Raw genomic sequence first — 10,470 nt, forward strand, 5'->3', positions numbered from 1 at the left:
GATAAATAAATGCACCGAGAGAAGCAAAGATGGGAAAACCCATTGTGGGACAAATTAATGAACTCAATGCTGCAAAGGAGAGCAGGCCTGGGGAACACACAAATCGTAAGTCAGATTCATCTCAGGGATTATGCTTTCATTAATCCAATTTTTTCCAGATGTCCCCTTCCTTCTCCCCCGAGCTTCAAAGGCCTCGTGGTTCCGGGTTCTGATGAAGCCGTGTCGTCGTGTGACGAAAGCAGGAAGGTTTCAAGTGTTTGAAATGGCTTTTGCTTCCTCTCCAATCACTCCCCGGCCCCGACCCCTTCGACGCATGACATCCCCCTCTCTGCACACATGTGCTTTCTTGTAAGCGATGTTCAACCAAATGTGCTAACAACATGGAACGTGGGGGGTTGAAAAATAAAATGTTTTCTCGTGCATTAGGAGGTTGTGGAGAGGGTGCGTGGCTTTTTGTGTTGAGAGAGGAACATGGTTTGGGATGGTTTTGCAAGATTTTGGCTACCTGCCTGTTGTTTCTGACGCCAGCTGGTGACTCTTGTTCTCACATCTCAGCAAAGCCATTTGGATTCAAGATGCCTGGTTGTCTCAGATGAGATGGATGGTTTCCAAGGAGGCTTGGTCGGTCACGGAATCATAAAATCATAAAATCCTAGAGTTGAAAAAGACCACAAGGGCCATCTAGCCCAACACTCTGCCATGAAGGAACACACAATTAAAGCACCCCTGAAAGATCACCATCTAGCCACTGCTTAAAAACCTCCAGAGAAGGAGACTCCACCACACTCCAGGGCAGCATTTTCCACTGCTCAACAGCTCTTACTACCAGGAAATACATATGTCTACAGGAATGAGAACTGGACAACCGTAAGTGGTGACAAAAACTGTTGGACCTTCCTTATAAATGTACCAGAGAGTAACTTATTAGCAACTGTGTGACCAAGCACCAGTAGCCCAAAGTGACAAAAAGAACAAAAACACACAGACTAATATTATCTCTTCCATCAGAGGCTTTTTCTTTATAGCAAAATAATATGGTTGCACTATTCATAAGAGCAAGGTTTCTATAACACAAATAAAGTTCTTTATACTTCTTTCTTTGCTTCCACGCTGGGCTTCTTTCTCATGAGGAAAAACAGCTTTGCTCTCACAGAGCCTCTCACACTAAACTTACACAGGAGCTTCACACAATAGCTTTTTACACACAGCAGCCTTCAAACTGGAGCTTTACACACAAGGCCTTCAACCTGGAGCTTCTCTCACCGAAGCTTCTCTCACCAGGCCTTCTCACACTGAGGCCTATGGTTTGGAACCTGCCTTATCTTGTTGTTGTTCATTCAGTTGTCTCCAACTATTCATGACCTCATGGACCAGCCCACGCCAGAGCTCCCTGTCGGCCGTCACCACCCCCAGCTCCTTCAAGGTCAGTCCAGTCACTTCAAGGATGCCATCCATCCATCTTGTCCTTGGTTGGCCCCTCTTCCTTTTACCTTCCACTTTCCCCAGCATAATTGTCTTCTCTAGGTTTTGCTGTCTCCTCATGATGTGGCCAAAGTACTTCAACTTTGTCTTTAGTATCCTTCCCTCCAATGAGCAGTCTGGCTTTATTTCCTGGAGGATGGACTGGTTGGATCTTCTCGCAGTCCAAGGCACTCTCAGAACTTTTCTCCAACACCGCAGCCTTATCTTAGTGACTGAATTTCCTTCTACAAACCTGCACAATTTCTTCAATCCTCCAGGGAGGCCCTCCTCTCACTCCCACCTCCATTGCAGGTGCGGCTTGTGGGGATGAAGGAGGGGACCTTCCCTGTGGTGGCCCCTCAGCTTTGGAACTCACTACCTTGGCAGTCTTTAAGAAAGGCCTAAAAACCTGGCTCTTCCAGGGTGCCCTTGATGAATGAGCACAAATCCCCCGTACCATGTCCGTTCCGGTATAGATCTGCCCTCTTTATGTATTTTCTCTCGTCCCTTAGTGAAGATTTAACCCCATTGTTCACCCCTTCTTAGTCTCCCCTCAGACACATCACTCCATTTATCCATCTCACCCAGGGTTTTTGAAATTGTATCCTTTTCATTTGGCCCGCCCACTGTGTTTTAACTCCTCTACCATTTGATTTTGTGTTTGTTTTATTGTATATTTTGTTATTGTTTGCATTTTACTTTGATGTTATTATTTGTTTGTTTGTATTTTATTTTGCTTGATTGTAATTCTTAGGCTTGGCCTCATGTTAGCTGCCCCAAGTCCCCTTGGGGAGATGGTGGTGGGGTATAAATAAAGATTATCATCATCATCATCATCATCATCATCATCATCATCATCATCTCACACTGAGGCTTACTAACACACTGAGACCTACTAACTCTAAGGCTTACTAACACACTGAGTCCCTTCTCCCACAGAGACCTCTCACACACTGAGGCCAACTAAGCTACAGGCACTGTGCTGGTACGGCTGTACCAAAAGCTCCAACTTCCTTTTCTTTCTTTGAGTGTTTGCATGTATTCCAAAGTTCCATGCATTTTGGGATAAGGTGGCTTCCCTTGGTTTGCAATTATATGGCTAATGACCCATCAATCATTGTTAAGTTTTGGTTCCGCCCCTTTCCCCAGGGCTCTGGGAGGAGAGGGAGCCATTTTAGGTCAGTCTTGCATTGGAAATATTAGCTACAGGACGTGGGTTAGTTCCACCTGTAGAGAAGCTTCGTTTCTCACAGCATCCGGGGGGAAACAGTTCCAAAGGACTCCAGCTGGAGAATCTACAAAGCCTTGACTGGTAGGTCTACTTGGGACCCAAGAAGCAGTTTGGAGCTGGGAGTAGAGCCCACACCAGCAAAGTTTAGAAAGTAGATTGCCCAAGGAGGGGTTAAAAGGGGTTTTCCTCTTAAAGAAAAGAAACAGTTCACGAAGCCAGTTGCCTGTCTCTTGTGGACAAGATTAAGAAAGCCACCAGTTGATTCAAAGCCTTGAAGCATTTGTTTAATTTGTTGAAGATCTAAGAAGTATTTGATTTATTGTCGAAGGCTTTTATGGCTGGAATCATTAGGTTCTTGTAGTTCTTGAGTTGGATCCTGATTGTCATTTTTATATTCTTGTACTTCTGACCTCACTACCTCTGAGGATGCTTGCCATAGATGCAGGCGAAACGTCAGGAGAAATGCCTCTAGAACATGGCCCTATAGCCCGAAAAAACCTACAAGAACCTAAGTATTTGATTGTTGGTTGAAGAATTAAGCAATAATAAACCTTTCAAGCTTCTAAAGACTCTGTATAGGAAAATCCTTAGGGCCTCTCACTTGAGGCACCCTGGCTTCCCGCTGGGCACAAAGAGCACGTCCTGTTCAAAAGCCAACTGCTATAGGCCCAGCGCATGACAGCACAGGCACACCTGCTTATGTAGAACTACAGCTTTTGCTGAGTCATTGCATCCATTTAACCCTTGACTCACATTTTTGTAATTAAAAAATACCTATTTAATTTTTAATATTTTTTTTTTGACAAAAACAGCATCAATTCTACAGTGTAGATGCACTCCCAGGGACTAATCTGATCTTTGTTTTCCTGGTTGTTCGTGAGACAGGCAGTGTATTGACCCAGGCTTCTTGACGTGCTGGAGCTTTAGCCTGGGGAATGATATCTCTTTATACTGGAGAGCCCTCCATCTCAATTCAAGCCTGCAATGACATTCATTCTTTTAAAATACTGATGTTTAAGTGGGACTGATGCCCTTGAAGTGCATTCCAGAGACTATCCGGCTCTGGAGGATTCTTTAAGGATTGGCACTGGGCCAATCAAAACCTGTTATACCTGATGGGAAGTTTATAAAAGGCCCTAAAGTGAGCAACAGGCGTTCAACCCAACTCTGGATGTGTTGACGTTCCAAGTCCAAACCGTGTTTCCCCTTTGCTGGAAAAAGGTAAGGGCATTGTAAGGACAACGGTTGGTGGGAGATTTGTTAATCTATTTTAGAACTAGTATACCTTGCAACTGATTTGAGAGAAATAGTCCTAATTGTATGTAATCTTACTTTTCCAGCTACTTTTAAAATGTCCCGGTTTCTCTCACACACTTCTCCTCCTTTGTGCTCAGCTTACCTCCATCGCTGCAAACTGAGTTCAAAGTGCAAAAGCAACCATTGTAGAGGGTTGTTGTAGGTTTTTCCGGGCTATATGGCCATGTTCTAGAGGCATTTTCTCCTGACGTTTCGCCTGCATCTATGGCAAGCATCGTCAGAGGTAGTGAGGTCTGTTGGATGTAGGAAAAAGGGTTTATATATCTGTGGAGCGACCAGGGTGGGGCAAAGGACTCTTGTCTGCTGGACCCAGGTGTGAATGTTTCAACTGACCACCTTAATTAGCATTTGATGGCTTGGCAGTGCCTGGGGGAATCTTTTGTTGAGAGGTTTAAACAATCAGGCACATCTAATCACCCCTCAACAAAAGATTCCCCCAGTCACAGCCAAGCTATCACATGCTAATTAAGGTGGTCAGTTGAAACATTCACACCTAGGTCCAGCAGACAAGAGTTCTTTGCCCCACCCTGGTCATTCCACAGATATATAAACCCATTTTCTTACTTCCAACAGACCTCACTACCTCTGAGGATGCTTGCCATAGATGCAGGCGAAACGTCAGGAGAAAATGCCTCTAGAATATGGCCATATAGCCCAGAAAAACCCACAACAACCCAGTGATTCCAGCCATGAAAGCCTTCGCCAATACAACCATTGTAGAATTAATACAGTTAAACACTTTAACTTCCATGGCTCAATGCTATGGAATCCTGGGAGTTGTAGTTTGGTACAGCACCAATAGTCCTTGACAGAGAAGGCAAAGACTTTGCAAACCAATAACTCCCTTGATTCCAGTAGTGCCAAACTGCATTAATTACACAGTATTGATGCACCCTAAGAGAGACTAAAAGAAACGGTTAATACAAGGTAAGTCTTGTAAGTCCCAGTGTTTGTATTTCTTCCCCTGCAATTGCTTAAAACTCAAATCTCTTTCCTCCAGAATAGGAAGAAATTTGCAAATGCTGGTATATTTCTACCAAAGAGGAATTGCAACTAAATTCCCAGCCTTTCCCTTGGCAAACCATTGGAGAGGCTTGGAGCTACACCCAGTTCTTGAGCAAGAGAGGCTTCAACGGCCCATTGCCAACTTCTATTCAACAACTCCCTTCCAAGAGAGCTGAGAATGGCACACTCCCTGCCCTCTTTCTGCAAAGACTTTGCTGTTTCAACAGGCCTTCGAGGATTCATTGTTTTGATAGGATGGACCTTGTCTATTGTGCTGGATTTTCTCTGTATTGTTTGTTGTGCTACTGCTTTGTGCAAGTAAATGAATGTGTTCATAGTTTGTGTTTGGAATGGGTTTGAATGCTTTCAATAGTATAATCACTTTTTAACTTCTGCATTTTGGAATTATAACTTACTGCCAGCCCTCCACTTTTGGGATTTGATTTATGTAGATGTGATTATTTGGATTTATTTTGGATGTTTTCTCTAGGAATCCCTGGACGAGTTTATGTTTATTTCCATCAGGTGTCAATCATGAATCAGGCCAGCGGACTTAGGTCCCATCTATACTGCCATATAATGCAGTTTCATTATGCAGTTAAGCTACATTAAATTAAATGCCGTGTAGATGTGGCTGTAGATAGGTGTTTCTCAACCTGGGGGTTAGGACCCCTAGGAGGGGTTGCAAGGGGGGTGTCAGAGGGGTCACGAAAGACCATCATAAAACACAGTATTTTCTGTTGGTCATGGGGGTTGTGTGTGCAGAGGCGGCCCTAGGTAATTTTCAATGGTAAGCAAACAGCATTTTGGCACCCCCCCCCCCCCCCCACCAATCACTGATATATATTTTCTGTTCGTCATGGGAGTTTTGTGTGCCATATTTGGTTCAATTCCATCATTGGTGGAGTTCAGAATGCTCTTTGATTGTAGGTGAACTATACATCCCAGTAACTACAACTCGCATATGTCAAGGTCTATTTTCCCCCAAGAGCGCCTCAAGAGTGCCCCTGGGCACAATCAACTATACTGCAAATGCTTACTTTGCGTAATAGGTTGCTGAGGCTTCTCCCGGACTGCTAGGGCTGTTGTGAGCCGAGGGGGCGCTCCTCAAGTGGTGGTCGAGGGGCATTTACAGAGGTGCCTCTGCGCCCCTGGTAAAAAAAAAAAAAGTGTACTGCGACCACTTACTTTGCGTAATGGATGAGCCGTCCCTGTCTGTGTGGGAAGTTTGACACAATTCTATCATTGGTTGGGTTCAGAATGCTCTTTGATTGTAGATAACCTATAAATCCCAGCAAGTACAACTCCCAAATATCAAGGTCTATTTTCCCTAAACTGCACCAATATTCACATTTGGGCATATTGAGTATTTGTGCCAAGTTTGGTCCACCTACACCCAGTGCTCTCTGGGTGTAGGTGAACTACAACTCCAAAATTCAAGATCAATGCCCACCAAACCCTTCCAGTATTTTTCTTGGTCATTTTCTTGGTTCAGTGTGCCAAGTTTGTTTCAATTCCATCGTTGGTAGAGTTCAAAATGATCTTTGATTGTAGGTGAACTATAAATCCCAGCAACTACAACTCCCAAATGACAAAATCAATCCCCCCCCCAACCCCACCAGTATTCAAATTTGGGTGTATTGGGTATTTGTGCCAAAATTGTTCCAGTGAATGAAAATACATCCTGCATATCAGATATTGAAATTATAATTAATAACAGTAGCAAAATTACAGTTATGAAGTAGCAACACAAATAGTGTTATGGTTGGGAGTCACCACAACATGAGGAACTGTATTAAGGTGTCGCAGCATTGGGAAGATTGAGAAACACTGCCCTAACATAAGACAGTACTTTAAAAATTTGTATTGTATGCCTCCTTGAGTCTCAAACGAAGAGAATTGTCATGCTAACAACAAGAGCAACAACAAGAGCAGGCAAGGCACTAAGCCCAACAGATGTCAGAAGGAATTGGTGAAATTGTCCCTAGGTTGAGTTTTATTGACCTACTAATTTGCTTTGTTGATATTCTTCTTCTTGGTTGGCTTCTTGATGCAGATCCTCTTTGTGGACCTTGGTGGAAAATGTCCAAGGTGTTCTCCACCAGTCTTCGTTGCCGGTTGCCCTTCTTGCTCTTCCTCTTCCAGACTTCTCTGCTCCTGGTCTTCCTCCTGTTTGTGACCTACGATGAACACACAGATGCTGCTACCCAGCCTTCCCAAGTTGACCCTGCTGCCAACCAGCTCTACGCCATCTTCTCCCTCTTCCAGGACATCCAGTTGATGCTGTTGGTTGGGCTGGGCTTGCTGCTGGCTTTCATGAAGGGCTACGGATTCAGCGCTGTGGCCAACAACTTCCTCTTGGCCAACTTCTCCACCCAGTGGGCCCTGGTCCTACAAGGATTCGTACATCACTCCCAAAATGGGAAGATTCACCTTGGCCTTTACAATATCCTCACTGCCGAATTTGCAGCTGTGACTGTCCTCATCTCTGCTGGGGCCATTTTGGGCCGAACGAGCTCCATCCAGCTTCTTCTCATGAGCCTTTGTGAAATCCCCCTTTATGTGGCCTGCGAATGGGTGACAGTGAGCTACTTGCAGGCTGTGGATGTAGGAGGAACCATCACACTCCACGTCTTTGCTTGCTATTTTGGGTTGGGTGTCTCCATTGCTCTCTACCGCCCAGGGTTGCGACTGGGGCACCCAAAAGAGACTCCTTCTTACATCTCAGATCTTCTTTCCTTGGTAGGAACTGTGTTTCTTTGGGTATTTTGGCCCAGTTTTGTTGCTGTCCTTGTCCAACCAGGCGATGCCCAGCACAGGGCTGTGCTGCATACATGGATTACTCTCAGCGCCAGTGCTGTGGTTTCTTTTGCAACCTCCAGTCTGCTGGAAAAGGAAGGCAAGCTGAACGTGGCTCATTTGCAGAATGCCACCTTGGCCGGAGGAGTGGCCATAGGGGCAGTGGCCGATATGGCTATTACTCCAGCCGGAGCATTCATCCTAGGTATCGTTTCCTCCTTGGTCTGCATCCTTGGCTTCAAATACATGACACCATTCCTGGCCACCAAAGTTCGGGTGCAGGACCAGTGTGGGATTCACAACCTCCATGGCTTACCAGGACTCATTGGTGCCGTGGGTGGAATTGCAGCCATTTTGTTAGTGCCGGACGAAGCCTATGGACATCAGCTTTACCAAGTCTTCCCTCCACGTGCTCCAACATCAAGGAACATCACCATGGAGGCAACCTCGGTTGGGGAGAACTTGGCCAGGAGTGCCTCTCAGCAAGCGCTCTTCCAGGCTGCAGGCCTTGGGTTCTCCTTCCTCGTGTCCCTTTTGGGGGGCTTCCTCACTGGACTGCTCTTGAAATTGCCCTTTCTTGCCCAGCCGCCTGACGAACTCTGCTTTGACGATGCCCTTTATTTTCAGATCCAAGAGCGAATGGATCCCTTGAGTCTTGATCAGGAGAGTGGGGACATCCGTTTGCCATTGAAACTTCACATTTCATCTCCTTGTGACGTCAAAGCAGAAATAAAACAAGAAAACTGAACATTTGGTTCCAGAAATTCAAAGTGTAAGGATTGCAAGATTTCAAGCAGGCCTATTCCTAGAGTTTGGAAAACACTGCCTTTTCTTTTTGGATAAGCAACAAACAGTGAAAGTGGTGCTGAATGGCATTAAATCTACAATGTATATTTCATTGTTGTTGTTCATTCGTTCAGTCATTTCCAACTCTTCGTGACTTCATGGACCAGTCCATGCCAGAGCTCCCTGTCAGCCGTCACCACCCCCAGCTCCTTCAAGGTCAATCCAGTCACTTCCATGATGCCATCCATCCATCTTGCCCTTGGTCAGCCCCTCTTCCTTTTTCCTTTCATTTTCCCCATCATAATTGTCTTCTCTAAGCTTTCTTTTCTTCTCATGATGTGGCCAAATATTTCAAATATTTCAAATATTTCAAATGTATATTTTGTGACTACTCTTAATTAAGTACAGTGAGCCTTGGGATGCACTGAGGTTTGATTCCAGGATATCAAAATGCATAATTCTCAAGTCTAATTATATACAATAGTGTAGTCAAATGGTGTCCCTTATATAATGTAATCAAGGTTTGCTTTTAGGATTTTAAATTTTAATTTAATTTAATTTTTTGAGGCTAGAATTCATGGATTTCGATATCTAGATACAAAAGGTCATTTGTATTAACTATGTAGCTGATGTAGAGGACTGGCTAATATTTCTACCAGAAAATTTCAAAACTGAACAGGAAAATAGGGCTGGAAAAGAAGTGAAAATGACCTTTGGCTCTTAAGGAAGACTAAATAGTAGCCCCATGTTTGTCCCTACCAATAGGCTTGTAGCCATGGATCTTCCCTGCCATGGATCACCAACTTATTAGAACCCAAACAAGCCTTAAGGTCTTCCATGCCTTAAGAAAACCCTACAAAATTCATGTGGTCTCTGTAAATCTGCAAGAGACTTGAAGGCAGAGGCACACAATAATATTTTATATTCCAACCTTTTCTAAGGTAATGTTTAGTCCCATAAAGTCCTTCACTTTTTCAAGACTTTGGCTAGTTCTGGAGCTCTCCTGCTGTTTGTTTGATTTATGGCAAAATTACTATTTAATATTTCAATAAATCCACCCTACACTTTTTGGCATTTTTACAAATTGTTCCTGGAAGTTTCCAGAGGCAGAACAGTGGCCTGCCATGGACTCATTGCTATTGCTTACTCTGCTTTAAATCATCCAGTACTAGGTGGCTACCAACACAACCCTGGGCTCATCATTTGGTCTGCTACAGTTAGGATGGTCCATGGCATCATATTTCTAATTTCTATGTCTGGTTGTGAAAGCTGAACAGTGTAAAAAAGGGATAGAAAGAAAATCAATTCATTTGAGATGTGGTGCTAGAGAAAAATTGTACAGATACCATGAACTGCTAGAAAGACCCAGCATGATGTAGTGTTTTGATGGCTGGACTACAACTCTGGAGACCAGGGACTTAATCCCTTCTTGGTCTGAAACTAACTCACACTCTTTTAGCCTCATAGGACAGCAATGGAAACCCTCTTCTGAACAAACCTTGCCAAGAAAACCCTGTGATGAGCTTACCTTAAGGTCACCATAGGTTGGAATGACTTGAAGGCACACAACAAGAACAAGAGCAAACATCAAGCCTGAACTCACCCTAGAAGCCAAGAGGCTAAAATACATTGGACACATCATGGGAAATCAGGACTTACTAGAAAACACATTAATGCTTCATAAAGCAGAATAGGAAAATAGGAATATCACCATCCTGATGGATAGACTCAAGGAAGCTATGGCTCTGCATTTTCACAACCTGAACAAGGCTGTTGAGGATAGAGTGGTTTTAAGGTCTCCCATTAATAGGGTCACCATAAGTCAAAGGCATTTAACAACAACTGTTATATGATTTCAGCACCACTAACAT

The 10,470-nt window shown here is 44.1% G+C and overlaps 1 pseudogene; it reads left to right on the forward strand.

Moving 5' to 3' along the window:
* Positions 1-3,839: 3,839 nt before the first annotated feature.
* On the forward strand, positions 3,840-8,845 carry LOC132772570 (ammonium transporter Rh type A pseudogene; annotated as a pseudogene).
* The last annotated feature ends 1,625 nt before the right edge of the window (positions 8,846-10,470 follow it).

The sequence above is a fragment of the Anolis sagrei genome, chromosome 4, assembly GCF_037176765.1.
Source record: "Anolis sagrei isolate rAnoSag1 chromosome 4, rAnoSag1.mat, whole genome shotgun sequence".
NCBI lineage: Eukaryota > Metazoa > Chordata > Lepidosauria > Squamata > Dactyloidae > Anolis > Anolis sagrei.